The sequence below is a fragment of the Podarcis tiliguerta genome (assembly GCF_965153285.1).
Source record: "Podarcis tiliguerta genome assembly, chromosome: 1".
Lineage (NCBI taxonomy): Eukaryota > Metazoa > Chordata > Lepidosauria > Squamata > Lacertidae > Podarcis > Podarcis tiliguerta.
In genome coordinates, this window is record NC_139534.1 from 46194507 (window position 1) to 46213314 (window position 18808).

At 41.2% G+C, this 18808-nt stretch overlaps 1 protein-coding gene across 9 annotated transcripts in view; it reads left to right on the plus strand.

Moving 5' to 3' along the window:
• SEMA5B (semaphorin 5B) overlaps positions 1–18808 on the plus strand; it is a 350137-nt gene that overhangs the window by 277761 nt on the left and 53568 nt on the right. The window lies entirely within an intron of this gene.

The window sequence follows — 18808 nt, forward strand, 5'->3', positions numbered from 1 at the left end:
TGTTCTTGCTCATTAGCCCTCATTGGAAATTAATGCTGTTTATCAAGAAATTATGTCTGCAAGCACGGGGGTTGTTCAGGTAGTGCCAAATAATGGTTTTGTGTTGAGTGTGAACTGACCCAGTGACTTAGGGGAGTAAATGGGGCCTATTGGTTGAACCTTTACCCCGTACCCGTGAAGTACTAACTGACCAGTGTTACTCGCTGAGTTCAGTTCTGTGAAGATCTAGACACCTGCACTCAACTGCTGAAACCTGGGAGTAGAACTAGGTGTTGCTATACCTCTGTTTAATATAACACATCTTAAAATGTAAGGAGAAAAGTTGAAGTGTGTGTGAATGATGGTGTATATTTAAAAAGGACGAACACTGTGCATGCCTGACAAATTGGACAAGAGAGGACAAACCTACCTACCACAGATAAGACTAGCCCAAGCTAAACACAGTGGGAGTTTTTATACTTATGGCAAGACTTGTTTGAGTGAATACTTGAAGTGTTGCTCTATATCTCTTGTTTCTATCATTTTAAAGTCCCCCCTACATTTGCTTTGTGTGACAGCGGTTCAGCTCTAGATGGTTGGAATATTCAGTGGAAGGTAGGTGGCTGCTGCTGCTTGTATACAGCGAATGGAACTTGACATTGTTCCTGGCACATTGCAGAATGTGTGCTTGTTTCCTGTCCTTGCACCACACAGAGGTAAACACATGATGTGATAGACACAGTGGTCACATTCCCATGTTGCATATGCAACATGTACATTTCAATACTGTAAATCGTAATGCCCTGTGGACTGTCCTTCTGAAAATTGGCTGCCCAGATAAATTTGTAAACATCATTTGGCTCCTCCATGATAATATGACAGCAACAATCACAGATAACAGTGGCTCTCAAAGTGAACCAATCACAGTGAGATCAGGTGTTAACAGGGTTGTGTTATTGCCCCAACTCTATTCATTATTTTCATTGCCATGATCCTGCACTTTGTCGAAGGGAAACTCCCCACCGGAGTAGAAATCATATATCGAACAGATGGAAAGCTCTTCAATCTGAGCAGGCTGAAAGCAAAGAGTAAGGTTACCATAACTGCCAGCATAGAGCTTCAGTGTGCTGATGACAACATAGTGTGCACACGCTCAGAGGATGACCTCCAAACCATCCTAAATATCTTTGCATCCTAAATATCTTTGTAAGTGAACACTTACAAAGATATTGTTCGTAAGTGAACACTTACGAAAAGTTTGGCCTATCACTCAACATCTGAAAAACCAAAGTGCTGCACCAACAAGTACAAAATAACCCCTCTGCGGTGCCGCAAATCCAAATCAATGGTGTAATGTTGGAAAATGTCAATCACGTCTTCAACCTAGGCAGTTATCTTTCCACAAGGGCCAACATTGATGCTGAAATCCAGCATCGCCTGAGCTCTGCAAGTGTGGCTTTCTCCCGATTGAAGTGCAGAGTGTTTGAGGACTGGGACATTCACAGGGAAACCAAAATGCTTGTTTACAAAGCTATTGTACTACCAACCTTACAATATGCTTGTGAAACATGGACCACTTATAAACGCCATCTCCACCTCCACACATCACTTGTGTGACAGGCGAACTAATGTCAGTGTACTGCAAGAAGCAAAGATCACTAGTGTTGAAGCAATGATTCTTCAACATCAACTTCGTTGGACTGGTCATGTTGTGCGGATGCCTGATGATTGTCTTCCAAAGCAACTACTCTATTCCAAACTTAAAAATGGAAAGCGTAATGCTGGTGGTCAACAAAAGAGGTTTAAAGACTGTCTCAAGGCAAAACTGAAAAATGTAGTATAAACACTGACAACTGGGAAACACTGGCCTGTGAGCGCTCCAGTTGGAGAACAGCCTTTACCAAAGGTGTCATGGGCTTTGAAGACACTCGAACTCAGGACACAAGGGAGAAATGTGCTAAGAGGAAGGCACGCATGGCAAATCCACACCGTGATCAACTCCTGCCCGGAAACCAATGTCCCCACTGTGGAAGGATGTGTGGATCCAGAACTGGCCTTCACAGTCACCATACGGACTCATTGTTGAAACTGTGTTTATGGAAGACAATCTTACTCAGCCATGAGTGATCACCAAAGAGAAAGATGCAGATCACATTTTTATGTGTGGACATGTACGAGGTTTTGGGTGCAAACATTAAAAACATTAATTATGTACATGTGAAATAGTTCTTAAATAGTTTGCTTTAATAACAGCTGCAATATGGGACTCCATTTAGATCTTACAGTTGCCCAGATTGCTTGCAAGCAGCAATCTGTCCTCTAGCTGTTCGTATACCCTTTGTCAGTGCTGTCCCCCAAGGGCAGATGCAAAGGGCATATAAATATGACATCACTGTCAGCCTACTCTGCCTGGCGGTCTCCCCTGACATGTGCCTCCCAGCATCTCATTGGTCCGGGGTTCTTCAGGTCAAAACAGCCATGCCAACTCAGGTGCCTAGGATTTTTTAAAAAATTGCTTTTTGAAGCCAATCACTCATTTCAGAAGGAAGTGACACCTGGAAAAATGCCACATTTATATTGTCAGCAAGATGGACAGGGAGGGGGATAGGAATGAATTTTTTCTGTTTGGTTTTGTTTTCAATTTTCGTTCCTGAGTGCAGGCCTGCCATATGGGAGTCACAAAGACAAAAGGTTTGTGTGTCTTTGATGACCTTGCCTCAGAGCACTTGCAAAAACATTGACAGGCTTTGAATTTCCACTAGGCTTCTTGAGATGAATGTTATGCCCAGCAACTTAAAGTGGGTGTTGGGCACTAAGCATTAGCTTCTTTTACAATGGATCTGGGCAGTTAAACCTTGTGTTTGTCAGCTGGCAAAGCTGATCTCCTTTTTGTTCCTTTTTATTTCTCCTATGTAGATAAGCATTTTGAATGTCACGTACCCTAGTTCCACCAACAGCATATTAAAAGCTCCCCATTTCTTGGGGTTATTTTTTTAAAATATAAAAAAGAGGCAAAATTCTGATGCCAGGATGTTAATTGAGCCCAGCTTCATATTCACTGGACATATAACAACCTTATGATTTCAAAACATTTAAAACTCTGCTTGGAACTGTTAAGATATATGCAAAAGTATTCAGCAATGGCCATCTTTGGTCACGTACTAGGGTCTGCTCTTGCAGAAGTGCTTTTCCTTTGGTGAAGATTTTTACTTTCTTGTCTCTGAATTAATAGAAATCTTTGCCTAATATAGATTTCTTAAACTCCTTTATTTTCCCAGAGAGCCAATAGAAGACTTAGTGGTCTGATGTTCTGTAGCTTTGTGTGGCCACTCACCTAAGCCTTCTCTTTCTCATCTCTCAGAAACCTAAATGGATGAATTTTATGCCTACTTGATTTTTCGGGGGGGGGGGGGGAATGCCAATTAAGCTTGTTCTGATATTTTCTTTCCCAAATATAAAACTCCCATTTCCTTCTTGTTTTCCCCCACCCCCTCAGTCTTCTTAAGTATCATTGTACCCTTTAAAGAAAAACGGCATAATTACTTTAAATACATCAAGATCAGTTAATGCATTAAAACCGGGATTCTTATTCTCAGAAGTGGACAGTGTAGAGCGGAGTGCTAATCCAGTCAAATGAGAAATGGATGCCTGCTGCAGCCTGCCCACATCTTGCCATACATACTGTAAAAACCCAACCTTGTAGGAGAGGCCATCAAGGCAGGAATGGAATTAAATAAATGCCTAAATAACTCTTTCCATACAATGGTTTAGGGAGAAAGAGAGGATAAGTGCTGATTGAGTGAAAATCCTGTCTATTTCATTGAGCCAACAAAATATTTGGCATTTTAAATATTTGATCCTAGTAAGTCCCTTTGCCTCAGTTGTCCCCCCACTGCTTGCTGATACACCTGCATTATTCTTGGCCCCTGTGGAGCACTGATGTGTTGAGCCACAGGTCTCGCCCATCAACTCTGATGGTGAACACTCATGGCTGGCCATGCCCAGTATGGCAGCAGTCCCCAATCTGGTGCCCTCTTTTTCTCCCATCATAGACATCTCATTGGCCATTGTTAGAATGGATGTTGGATTAGGCCACAGAGCTCAGCAAGGTCTATCTTGCCTGGGTTGGATCAGTCCTGCGGAGATCCCTTTGTGGGCCGGATTGTGTGCATGCGTGAACGTGCGTGCCTGTGATTTTCGGCGTCTGTGCAGACACGATTTTTGGCACTGCGGAAACGAGTCCCTGTGCTGCACTGGTTTAGTGCAGCGCACGAGTGGGCAGCTCGGTTCGGGGGCAGCTATGAGCCAGTCAAACGACTAATGTTGTTGCTGTTGTTGATTGCTGATTAACAATGTCCTTGCATTCAGTTTGATCAAATCAGTGTGATCAGGAAAGTAATACAACGCTGGGGTTTCAAAATTCACAAGTTCATCATAACAGGGATGTCGAAACCCAAGCAAAAAATACCAGTTGTACAGAATCTTTAAGGAAACAAAAGAAGAGACTGTGCTATTTGGTTAAATAAATAAATAAATAACTGCATTGTAAGCATATTTTATTAATAGCCTTCATTTTGAAATATTTTCACCCACACCCAAACTTCCTAGGTATACAGGCGACAAGTTCCCCAACTAACTTTGTATTGGTATCAGCACTGGGTTGTATCAAGAAAGATGTTTTAATTTCATCCATTGCTTTCTACCTGGCACCTCTCCTGGGCAGTGATTTATAGCCTCTTGTTGTTGAGTCTACGTTTAATACATGCCAATAAACTAGCTGCAGGAGGAAGGCACGGTATCCCCCCTCCCTTTCCTTTCCTAACTTCTTTATGTCATCTCTCTCAGTGTGTGTGTGTGTGTGTGTGTGTGTGTAAAAAACTAGCTTCTTGCAGAAACTCCATCTTCAGCACTATTTTTTTTTTTTGAAAGTTACTTGTTAAATAACATGGGGCTTTGAGGGAGCTTTTATGCAGCAGGAGACTTTGTGCCCTCGAGGCAGCAACACCACAGCCCTGTTTGTTTTCTTTGGCTCTGTCCCACTTTGCTGGGGTAGCTGTGAGTTTGTGTGTTACACCCTCGAGGCTGATTGGGAGGTCATGATCATTCAGGGTTTTGGAATCCTTGGTCTGGCTCCAAAGCGAGGAAGGGAAAAGGCATATCAGACATGGAAGAAACATTGATCTTAACATTGATTAAACCTAGGTGTTCTGGCATTCTCAGCAGATGTTAGGCTCCGGGATACACTGGAAACTCTCAGAGGTATAGCAAAAACAGAGCAAGGGTGAGCAAACAGCACTTCTGGCATGTTCTCCTTGCTTTGTTTTCTTCTACAGCCTCTGATGAATCTTCCAAAGGGTTTGCTCCCAAGGTTTGTGCTTTGCCTTGTGCTTAAATACTGTGGTGTACAGTATGTATATGTTTCTGCTGATCTGTCTCAGCTAGATTTGTTTTCAGAGCATGATTTGGCCAAATGTGTGGCTCAGCTTGTCTGTAGGATATTTCCCACTGTGAAATAGCCTTCATGCTCTTCTGAAGTTACATTTTCAGAGGAAAATCTGAGTGTCTCTGTGTCCTCGGTATCTGTAGCTCAGATCGTTAGCAAACACGATCTTCTCACATAGGATTGTCATTGCCTATTCTAGATACTGTGACCATCCTCCATTTTGGGTGGTAGTTAAAATGTGGGATTTGTTCCCACAAGAGGCAGTGATGGCCACAAACTTGGGCAGCTTTAAAAGAGGATTAGACAGATTCATGGATGATAAGCCTACCAGTATAGGGACGCGGGTGGCGCTGTGGGTAAAACCTCAGTGCCTAGGACTTGCCGATCGTATGGTCTGCGGTTCGAATCCCCACGGCGGGGTGAGCTCCCGTCGTTTGGTCCCAGCTCCTGCCCACCTAGCAGTCCGAAAGCACTCTTAAGTGCAAGTAGATAAATAGGGACCTGATGGAGCCTAAAATCCCGTGGTGGACTTCTCCAGTAGAAGCCATAGCAGTAAAACGGAAAAATACTCAGGAAAGCTGGCCAACATATAAAATACTTCTAAAAAATGAAGATAACCAAATAAAATTAAAAAACTTTGAGGAAATAAGAGACCACATTTCAGACTGGTTCCAATACCATCAGTTATTTGAAAAAATTAAATCTGACAAACAAAAGGGGTTCTCAACAGAAATTTCCCGATTTGAATCTGATCTTGTAAATTCTAAAAGAAAAACCCTTTCCAAAACTTACCGACTCCTCCTTGACTGGACGGTCAAGGAGGAGGAGGAAACAGTGGCAATGGTGAGGTGGTCCCAGGATTTTGGCCACTCAATAACCATGGCCCAATGGGAAAATGTATATGTTTCCCATATGTATATGGAAGATCAATTGGAAATTCACAAATTGTTACACGATTAGAGAGAACTTTCAAAAAATGCAACATCGATGGTATCTAACACCATGGAAGCTTTCAAAAATGTATAAAAATGTATCAAGTAATTGTTGGAGATGCGGAGACTCAGGAACATTCTTCCATATGTGGTGGATATGTAGGAAAATACAGGTATTCTGGGAGAGTATACATGCAGAGCTGCAAAAAATGCTAAAGATCTCTTTCAATAAAAAACCAGAGGCCTACCTCCTAGGAATAACAGATTTGGATATTCCACAAAAGAGGAAGGGTATCTTTTTATATGCCATGGCGGCAGCAAGAGTTTTGATCGCAGCAAAATGGAAGAGTAATGAAATCCCCTCTATTCAAGATTGGATCCAAAAGCTGACAGAATATGCTGAATTAGATGGTTTATCAGAAAAAATAAAGAATAAATCAAAACAGGAATTTGTTTCTAAATGGGAGGTTTTCAAAGAATATCTGAAAAATAAATATAGTAGTTTAAATTCTGTTGCAGCATTCGAGGAACTTCAGTAATAGTTGTAAGGTAGATATAAGAAATTAGATTTAATGAGAATAAGTTTAATTATAAGAAAAAATGTGTATGGGCAATAAGTAATATGAATTTGAAGTATGGAATGGGCGGGAAGTCGGGTCTTTAGTGTTAAGACCAATAGATGTTTTATTGTCTGCTAGGAGTATTGTGTGTCTATGGTTGTTTTTGTGATTAGTGTATGGTTTGGTATTTGTGTTCGGTGTTTGTTTGTTTGTTTGTCTTTCTTGTTGTATAAATAAAAAACTATATATATATATATATATATATATATATATATATATATATATATATAGAGGGACCGCTTTATAGTGGGAAGGTAAATGGCGTTTCCGTGTGCTGCGCTGGTGCTGGCTCGCCAGCCACAGCTTCATCACGCTGGCCACGTGACCCAGAAGTGTCTTGGACGGCACCGGCTCACGGCCTCTAGAGCAAGATGAGCACGCAACCCTAGAGTCGGACACGACTGGCCCGTACGGGCAGGGGTACCTTTACCTTTACCTAAGCCTACCAGTGGCTACTAGCCACAGTTACTATACTCTGCCTCCACTGTTGGAGGCAGTATGCTTTCTGAATATGAGAAACCACAGGAGGGGAGACACCATGGGGGCATCTGGTCGGCCACTGTGAGAACAGGATGCTGGACTAGATGTGCCATTGACCTGATTCCACAGGCTCTTCTTATGTCACGTTGATGTTTTCACACCCAAACTGTTTTTATCAGGATATAGGTGACAAAAAGAGAGAAAATGAGCCTCATGCCTGGCTCTGCTGTTAGGCAGGGTGAAGCTGCCACCTCAGGCAACAGATGCTAAGGGTATGTGCTTGGGGTATTTTTTTTGGGGGGGGGGGTGCATTAGTCCTCCACCATTCCTCTCTAGCTGCTTCTTCTAGCCCATGGGTAGGTAAACTAAAGTCTGGGGGCCGAATCCGGCCCAGTCACCTTCTAAATCTGGCCCGCAAACGGTCCGGGAATCAGCATGTTTTTACATGAGTAGAATGTGTCCTTTTATTTAAAATGCATCTCTGGGTTATTTGTGGAGCATAGGAATTCGTTCCCCCCCCCAAATATATATATATATATATATATATATATATATATATATATATATGCTTTCGTAGATTTTCACGGGTACAGGAATGCAGGTTTTGGTGTCTTCGGGTGTCTTCCCGTGTAAAAGTTGGGGTGTCTAGGCGACGTTTCGACGAGGTCTCACTCGTCATCTTCAGGCTGGTGCTTTCGGCTTCTTGTTACTGGAACAGAGCAGGATCTCAGTGTTTGAGTTCCTATAAATACTGTTGAGGAGGTGTGGTGTATAGCCTCCAATGTTCTGGGCAGAGAGGAGGTTCCCAGGCTAGTGTGCCTTTTCTTCTTTTGTTCCTTAATTACACAGTAATTAAGGAACAAAATTAACAGTAATTAAGGAACAAAAATAGTAATTAAGGAACAAAAGAAGAAAAGGCACACTAGCCTGGGAACCTCCTCTCTGCCCAGAACATTGGAGGCTATACACCACACCTCCTCAACAGTATTTATAGGAACTCAAACACTGAGATCCTGCTCTGTTCCAGTAACAAGAAGCCGAAAGCACCAGCCTGAAGATGACGAGTGAGACCTCGTCGAAACGTCGCCTAGACACCCCAACTTTTACACGGGAAGACACCCGAAGACACCAAAACCTGCATATATATATATATATATATATATATAGTCTGGCCCCCCACAAGGTCTGAGGGGCAGTGGACCAGCCCCCTGCTGAAAAAGTTTGCTGACCCCTGTTCTAGCCATTCCCCTCTGTCAGAGGACAGAGCTATGTGTGCCACTCAGCCTGTCTGCCTGGAAGACCCTAAGCAATGCTTCTAGCCTCAGTTTTGTGTGGGGAAACACTTTTCTCATTGCCAGTGTTTGAAGTAAGATCAATTGCCAGTCTTACCTCAGTACATATAATGGGGGTGGGGGAGTGCCATCTTCTCCTTTGCCTCAGGCACCAAAATGTCTTTGGCCTGCCTTAATGATCTTGTACACTGCCTGAGACAGAACTAGTAAAAAGGAGTAATTTCAGAGGTGCCTAGCTTCTGGTTTCTTAAATGCTACTGAGTTTGGAGACTGTTAGGTGGTGTCAGCGTGTTATTCTTTTAAAGCTTGCTCGTTTGATATAGAATAGCTTTGTCTACTTACCTCTTTATCTCTACCTAACTAGTCTAAATCCAGCCATGATGGACTGAGGGTAAAATACAATGCCACAGTGAGCGAGGTGAAATTAGTTTCATCCTAGTACTGATTGACACTGAGTAAGCAATATTGTCAAAACTTAAGATGCCTGCAGATGCTGCAGAAGAATAACTAGCCTGATGTACTGTAGTCATAAATTCAAGTGGAAATCCTTCACAGTGTGCTCTTAGTATTTGTTTTACTTCCACTAACTTTCTGACCCTTGGTTAGCATATGTGGTCCACAGTTTATCAACAAATTTGCAGATAATCAAATTTGGTTCTGACATGGTGATGTAGAGAAGTTGTGGGGTGATGCAGCTTGCTCTTTACTTCAGTGGATTTTTCAGTCTGTGCAATTAAAAAAAGTGTCCACCCAAGCCAGGAGTTTGTTAGGCTTCCCTGCTTCTCATGCTACATATACACTATAACTATAAAGTCCATTCAAAGCACATTCTTGTCCTCAAAGAATTTTGGGCACTCTGTTCCCAGCAACCCTTAACAAACTACAGTGCCCACAATTTGGGGCTGGGGAGAGTAAATGTGTTTAAAATGCACTTTTAAAATATAGTGTGTACACAACCTCTGTGCTGTACAAAATAGAACCTTTGTCTCCCTCCTAGTAGATATATTCATCCAGGGTAGGGAATTGCAAAAGTTCTCATTGAGACAGGAGAATTAAGAAATGGGAAGTATCATATGCTTCACCATAAATGTCTTGCTAATGTCATCTGCTAATTTCTTTTAGTAGAATATATATCACTAAGAGAAGTTCCACACATCTTCACAAAAATTGTGTTGATTTTCACCACTACCTGTTATTGTACCAGGATAATGGACAAAGTTTAAAATGAAATGAAATGCTCAAAAGTCCTGTCTTTCTACAATCTTGGCTTCTTCTAGTCATGCTTTTTTACCATGACCACCCAGTTGTAAAATTTCCATTTGCTATAAAATAAATATGTTAAGTTGTAGCTAAAATTTTGCACAACAAGAATGATATTCTTAGTGTGATGGGATGAAGAGCTGCTTGTGTGTAAATTGCAAGTCCCTCAGAGTTTGAACAGGTTCTCAAACCTCTGCCTGTGACGGAGCCCCTCCAGCATGGCTGCGTCAATCGCTAGCAGAATCCGAAAGTGGTTGCTTTCGGAAACGTTTCCAACATAAAAGCTCCTTAACGGAAACACGTCTTCTGGACTCTCTGCGTGACAGTTTCCGGCGAGGAACAGGTGTCCCTATAGGAGGTCCTGAGACCTCCCCACTGTTTTCGCTGGAAGCATCTCTGAGCCATTCCTCCGACTCTCCTTCCCTTGACGTTCCTGTTCGCCCCCTACTGGTTCCCTCTTCAGGTGTTACGTCTCTCTCTACCTCAGAGAGCCTTGGCACCTCCTGTCCTGCCGATGGCAGTTCCCTGACACTTAGCAATCCCAGGGATCATAATTCAGCATCGCAGCAGATAAACCAGCATAAATGTGTGGTGTTTGGTCTCCGGTTTTTCAGGCAGTATGTTTGATTATTCAAACCTAAAATGTTTAAATTTGGTGTATTATCCTAAGCAACTTGTGAAGAGGCCCTATGCCTCTTTTCCCCATACATTTTTGGACATTAACTTTTTATTCATTACATTTTTAAACTGTTTTCCCCGTTGCGCTGCATTCATGTTTGCTTACAAATGATTAAATGAAATGCCAATATATTACATAATGCGGCAATTTGTTGTAAACTTGAAAATTCAATATTTCCAGAGGGGGTTGCAGCAAAAACCAGCATCGGAGCCTTGTAGCACCTTAAAGATTAACAAATGTCTTATACATAAGCATTTGTGGACTAGGGCCCACTTAAAATTACACAGGAAACATTCCATATTAAAGTAACAAAGGCAATTAGTGAAAAATAGTTATCTGTATAACATTCTCCAATTTAATTTAAAGCCAGCAACGTTCCAAACAAAGACAGAGGCGAGAGTACATCTCTGGCAGCCATCCTCACATGGAGAAATTCCAAGAATAATTGATCTATTTATAATGTTCATATGCACACTTCTGATTCCAAAATAATTACATTTTGTAATCAAATATCTCTTATTTTACCAGATTAGATCTCAGTTCAAGATTAGCTTTATTAGGCCCAAGCCAAATGTTATCCAAGAGATGCATGAACAGTGTAGAATGGAAACTGCTGTGGGATGCTACCAAGGAGGTGCTGCTTAATTCAGTTCCCTCCAGCCATTTTCCTTTTCAAAATCATTTGCCCAGTTGCTCCTGCATCTGCTGGAAAAATATGTGTGTCATGTCTTATTCCTCACATAACATTGAAAAAGAGCTAGGGGCTCATTTTGAGCAACCTTTTCCCTCACGCCTTATATCAACTGTTGCAAACCTAATGTCTGTGGGGAGTGTGGCATCTGCGACAGCCTTCTTTGGTATGTCCAAGATGAACCATAACCACCAGATTTTCTGCTGCTTATTCTTTTTCTTTTTTTAAAAAAAGTATGTTTCTAGTATTTTTAGATCTTGAGATATGAGGCAAAAAAAATAAAGATACCATTCTCCACATGTTTTGTGAGGAATTAGGCAGTTCCACCCCTTCAGTATTTTAGTCTTCCCCAAAACAACAACAACAACATGTAGATGCCCATGCGGGCATGAGACTGTGTGTGTGTGTGTGTGTGAGAGAGAGAGAGAGAGAGATTGTGTTATCTCCCCAATCAGGAACAGCAAGACATTGCTGACTTCCTGTGATGAGTCTGAGGTTGGCCAAGAGTGGTGGCAAAGCAATAATGTCTGTACCCTCTCTAATGTTGCATTATGCCACACACCCCACAGCAGCCAGGGCCTAATGTTAAACCAGTCCTTCTTTCTGGTGAGTCTTACAGGAAGTTACAGGGAAGCTAGAAATGTATGCGTTTCCCCATCTGCCAAATTTCTGCCTGAATCCCATGAGGCTATCTAAGTCTTCTAAGAGAAGGTAGAGCTATAGTATTTTCTTCTGTAAGGGACTCTTCAGAAGTATATTTTTAGGTGTGTCAGCCAATATGTTTTAAGTGTATGAATGTAAAGTATGAATGTGAAAAAAACATGTGTTTGCAAACACATATGTTAAATGTGTATACTCATTAGTGAACTGCATCCTGTTTGCGATGGATGGTTTGTGGCCACAGTTCAGGAGCAGATCGCTGCTTGATCCAATAGTGTTAAAGAAAAGCCAGGTGCAAGAATAGCAGGAGGAAGTATGTTACATATCATTCTTCTCTCAAAATGGAAGAAGGGGAGGCTACTAAGACAGAATCTGGAAACTTCTCATCCATGGCTTTTTCTGAAAGCTTAGCTTAACACTTACAATTTCAATCCATTGTTCAGGTGGAACCATCCCTAAAAGCCATTTTGTTCTTCTCAGCCAGAGTTGTATAGATACTTTTCCTATTAGTCTCATTCCTGTTACAACAAACAATTGATTCCTTTGGTCCTTTAGCTGCACTAGTAACATATGATTGCTGTGGCTTCAGGATAGTATCTGTAATTTACTCCAACATGTTCTACATTTTAAAACAAACATAACAACTTGCAAGAACAAAATATTTGAAGCAGGCACTCTCTTTTGAAGGTACCTGTCCCAGGGGGAGTACTTTAGGGTAATGGCAGCTGATTTGAGCTGCAACCTTATATGTTGGCAGCAAGGACTCTGTTCCCTCCACAATTCCCATGCCATTTAGTTCAAGCTTCTGTATTTATGGCAAATGTGTAGTGGAAGATGTTCCTCCTTAGCTTTAGTGAGCTGCTCCATTTTACAAGGAGGTGAGATATACATACTTCTGGGAGTTTTGTATGGGTTGTATCAATTTTTAAAAATAAAAGATAAAGTTTTTAAAGCAAATTCCAAGCAAATTATTATAATTAATTGGTTAAAAAAAGATTTATACACTGGCTTCTGACCAAATGCTCTCCAGGGCTGCTTACAAGAGATGATAATGCAAATTATATTTTGGTTATGACCAGTGCTTTAATAAAGAGAAAAAGGTGCTGGTCATCATGAAATTATTACATTAAGTGCCACACTTTTAACAATTGGGGAAAGGTGTCAGTACTGAGTACCCCTGAGTGCCCCCAGGAAAAAAGCACTGGTTGTGACTATTCAGTCACACAGATGCTACTTCACCTTTAGACTGAGAAATCTTGACAAGGGGCCCGGAGCAAAGAGAGCATGAGAGCATTGGAACCAGCAAGCAGAGGGACTGAGAACTTGGAATAGGTGGTCAGAGTTGAGGCCTTCAGAACCCTGGACAGGTCCCAGGAAGCAGAGGACTTGATCTTGCTGTCTTGCTCTGTACTACCTTTACCACCCCATGCTCATTTGGCACCACTACAAAGAGGAGTTTGGAAGGTATTGCTTCCATTTATTTTTTTTACTAAATGTAGCTTAAAGGTATATCTGAATGTAGGAAGACTCTTGGTTAGTCTTATTGTTTCCTAAATCATGGTTTATGAAGCTGGCTTGTTTTAGGTTTCGGATATAATGCTAAACTGTGCTTAATCAAAACGAAGTGGAACTTTCTGAGCACCTTGCAGCTGTGCCAGGAAAGGGGGAGTTGATCATGTGTAAGCTTGAAACTCATGATTGGTATGTAAAATTGTAGTTTAAACATGTGAATACGTTTAGCCTGGATAAAGAGCTGTCACATGAAAGGTGGAACAAGCTTGTTTTCTCTTGCTCTGCAAGGTAGGACCCAAACCAATGGCTTTAAGTTACAAGAAAGGAGATTCCGACTAAACATCAGGAAGAACTTTTCTGACAGTAAGAGCTGCTCAGCAATGGAAGGGACTCTCTTGGAAGGTGGTGGACTCTCCTTCCTTGGAGGTTTTTAAGCAGAGGTTGGATAACCAGCTGTCATGTATGATCTAGTTGAGATTTCTGCATTGCAGCGGGTTGTAATTGATGACCCCTCAGGATCCCTTCCAACTGTACAATTCTCTGGTTCTATCTATGCCAATTAGCAATTATTTCAAATTAGAAACAATTGCCGCCACCACCATCTTGTAGACAGCATCATGAGAAGGTAGGGTGTAAATAAAAATAAATTCACTGATTTCCACCAGACACCAGAACCAACAATCTGAACTGCCCAGAGATAAACTGTAATAATTTCATTTCCATTTCTCCTTCCAGGGCCATACTCAATCGGCACCAGGCAGTTGTGGTGTTGGTGACTCCACATTTGAACAAGGAGACCTCCTTTTCTTGGGTAGTTGAAGTTGGGGAGGCCTTGGTTCTTTTCCCAGCCCTCTAGTTAAAACCCCTAATTGCTGCTCCTCGCCCTGGGCTGATTCCTCCTGTGGGATGTTATATTAAGGTGTAAGACTGTCATGGTTAGGAATGGGATTGTGCTTCAACACCCAGATTGACTTATTCCCTACTCTGGAAAAATGCTCTGTCTCTTTCATTACTGTTTTTATGGCCTCTGAGTTTCCACTTGGATGACTGCCCTTCTTGCTAGTTGTCAGAGGCCCACTGTATTTCTGTTTTTATTTGAGGTTGCTTTTTCTTGGCAAGGCAACAGGAGTTCAGGCTGTTGCATTTTTTTAAAACAATGTTTATGAAGCGGTGCTTATTCATATATTTTTAATAACTCTCTCTTTACCGATGCAGGCGTAAATCTAGATTTAATCAGAATTTCCTCGGGGTAGCATTCATCTTCATATCCGAGCAAAAGTAGTGTTTATTTTATTTTGTTCCTTTTAAAAAGTAAATTACTCTATAAAGAACTCATTGTCACTAGGAATGATGGAAAGGTGTGTCAGGGAATAAGAAATGGAGTAATTTGCTGTGTATATTGTTTGAGGCCATAATCTGAGAAGCTGCCATCAATTACAAAGATACAGAACATGCTAGGGAACAAGGGATTAACCAGTTAAAGGCAAGCTGGAATCACTGGTGTGAATGGAGAAATGAGGGGAAATGGCCCAGGGAAGCCATGAGTCTTATTTCGCTGTTGCTGTCAGCTTTCCAATGGCCTGGAAAGTTAGTTTCAGAGGTTCTATGTAAGGACTTAATTTACATATTCAAAATGTATTGTGTGCCCACCAGTATGAGGGAGGCAACTTAGCAATAAATGCATTTATACATGAGAACGCATGTGAGCACACGCATACACAAGGGCAATATAAATTGTGTTTTATGTTCTGAAATCATAAATGTGTTGCAGAGGTTAATATACTAAAAAAAGAAAAGAATATCAAATTAATAGTGCACAATTAACTGTGATGATTGACATTCATATATAAATTGGCACCTCTATTAATTTGCAAAGTTTTTAATTGTTATTATTTTTAGGGCGCAGTACCTTCCTGCATCAGTTCTCCACTCTTAAGCTTTTCTACCTGCTGCTGTTTAAATTTTATATTGGTTTTTATTGCGTTTTGAAGAGTTGATTAATTTTCATTGTATTTTAATGTTTAATGTGTAAGCTTTCCAGGGAACACTGCTATTGGGCAGCGTATAAAAACCTATAAATAAAGAATTAATCTTTTCCAATCAGCAACACATAACCCTGCTTTTCCCTGTACCTTGTGTGCATCCTGATTCTTTTAAAAATGTCTAAGCAGATTTGGAATTTTCGTAAGCATTCTATAACTTCTTAGTAGCTGAGTCAATCACTATTGAAGGCTTGTTTAAATTAATGGAGGTTTTACAGCAAAACAGGTTTCAAGGATTATCACTGCTTTCTTGTTCTTTCTTTTCTCAAGCTTTTCTCATCTGTTGTTAGTAAGTTGGCCTTGCAGCTGCTTGTGCTTGTTTGTTTCTGTACAGGATGAGTGCGTTATCAAAATGCACCTCTAATTCTTACATTATGTGAAATGCAAACAGCCATTTCTTATTTACTTCAGCCATATGATCTATGATTGTTTAGACTTTTACAAGACTCTGGATTTTCAAAATTTAAAAAACAAAGCTTGTTTAAAAAGTATTTGGAATTATGTTTTGCTCCCCCCCGGCAAGCAGCGGTGGGAAACAACCAACCAGTTCTAAAGATATAAGAGGCGTGGTAAAGCTTTAGAACACAATGGCTTCTAACTAAGAAGATGCTAGGAAGCAAAAATATTATGGCAAGTGACATGTGTATTTCTGCTCTCGTCATCTAGTATACTGATGCACTGATGAACTAAAAGCCTGCCGGTGTCAACTATGCGTTGCCATTGGTGGACTTGTAAGCAAGTCCCTTGGTTTCTTATCACAGAGAAACCTGAGGGCATCTGACCTCAGGGAAGACAGACTACGCCAGCTGATGGGATGTGCTTATGACTCAGAATGGTTGTCATTAGGTTGGTTGCTTGTGCATCACCCAAAAAGAGCAAAGGCATCACCAAGAAAAGGGCAGAAATTTGTGCATAGGTGCCAATTTAGAAAGAATTACTATAGTTTAAATAAACACGCAATACAGTTTATGAATGTTATGGATATAACATTCCACCTAGAAAGCACTCCAGGAGCCTTTTAAATGAAAATTAAATTCACCATAATGGGAAATACTGTGACTGCTCAGTCTACCTGCTGTAGATGGGCAACTTCAAGGGCCCTGAGTCTTCCTTCTTAGGAGTCTTTTATCTTTAAACTCCACTTGGACCAGGCAGCCCATCAAATGGAGAACTGTCCTCCCCCTGCCCCGTACTCAGGTTCTTGCAGTTTAATATGGGAGGTGGTGAGTTATTACTACTTCCATTGTTTAAATAGAATCAGTTGGCGTTAAGCGGAAGTGAATATTGGTATTAGACGGCAGCCATGAATGTGTTGTGTTGTTTAGCAGGAAAATGAATTTGTTTCCACTTGACTGGTGTCTGGATAAAGTAGCTCAGTTCTGCTTCACTTGTCTTTTCAGTGGGGATGATAATGGATTTTTACAGATCACCAGTTTGTCTCTACAGTTTATGTTATGTTTTGGGGTTGTTTCTTTGTTTTTGCTTAGAAAATTGAAATTGTAGGATTTGGCTTTTATTTTTATTTATTTATTTTCGTAGCCCTTGAGCCTTCTTGAATTCCTATTCTGCTCTTTTAGCGCCATCTGCTTTGGGGCATGACAGATGCTCTGTATCCTGCATGCTGGTTATTGAGGCTGTCAGTAATTAGGATTTGGTTGGCTGGAAACTAATATGATTATTTGTTTAGCTCAACCCCCTTTGCAGGTTGATGTTAATGGGACAATAAGCTAATCTTGTCGAGTAGTTCCAAGACTGCCAAGCACAATCTCACACTCGCAGCTACTGGGCAAGGATCTAATAATTCTTCTCCATTGCTTGTAAAAATTGCATTGGCAGTTGCCAAGCAGCTTTGTGAATGAATTCTACAAACCTGGATTCTACTCGCAGCTTTTCTTCTTTCATAAGGTGGACTGATATAAACACTGCTATAGCATGCTATAGCTCAGTTCTGATGCATCAATAAAAGCTAAATTCTGTGCCCACTAAATTAATGCAAATTACTGACATTTGCAAAATCCCATGGTTTTGATTTTAAAAGGCTTTGGAATTGGTGATGGGAAGCAGGACTTAGAAGGAGGAAGGAGACTGCAAGGAAGAAACGGCATGGAGAGTTTGACATTGTGAGCAATGAAACATGGAAGAAGGTAGATGTGGAAGAGCACTAATTTGTCACTCACTAGCAACTAAGGGCCATTATATCAATCACACTTTTAAAAAGCTGCCCTTAATGCTGCCACTGGTACTTTAATGGAAAATCAACTGTGGGGCTTTGATCCAAATGAGGGGCCTTTGCCAGTTTCCCACCAAATGTCCTCTGCCACCAGCTGTTGTGGGTCCCTAGAGGGAGGAAGGGTGTGTTGGTGGAAAACTAATTTGGATCCGTGATGTGGATCAGGCCCCAATTGGGCTGCTTTTCCTTCAAAATTCAATAGGTGGTGTTAAGCACACTTTATTTATATTTAAAGCAGTTATTAACATGTGATTTTGCTCTTAAACTTTTGCCCAGATGCTCTGATTTCCAAAGTTTCACCTAAAACTGACCACCTGTTTTCCTCTGTGATGCCGAGGTTTTGAAATAATTTCCTTTTTATAGTAGTTGAGTTTCTCAGGATGCCCAAATACTCTTATCAAATACCGGTTTCCATGCCTAGGGCTGCTCCATGTGGGAACTTTTCATGATCCTAACTCACCTTTGTAGGACATGGCCAAGATCATGACAACCGTGCCACGGAAAAGCACATTTCCTTCCCACAGAGCATCATTGTTATAGGTTTAATTAATTGATTCTTCCGACTTCGCAGTTTGCATTGGTTCTGCAGTGGCCACAAAGAAACTGTGTGGACCAGGATGGAAGAGCATGGGCCAGTGTATCCTGTATGCCAGGGCTGGGAACTCTGAAGCAATTTTCAGTTTCCAAAATGAGAGCCATCTGGATATACCCTTGGAAATCGCACAGCATAGCCCTGTGCTTAAGAAGTCTTTTGCTACATTAATTTCACTAAGGTTGTCACTTTTGTTCTGTGTGCTTATTCCCACACTTATCTCAAACTGTACCTTCTGCTTTCATCCGCACTCGTGACTTCACAAATTAAAACAATGAGTGAGGATAGAGTCATAGCAGCAGATGGCAGGGAAACTCCTAAGGAGCCTAGATCCTATTTTCATGCAAATGTCTTCTGTGGCTAAGAATAAGGAGTGAGAGGCAAAATAACTCTTGT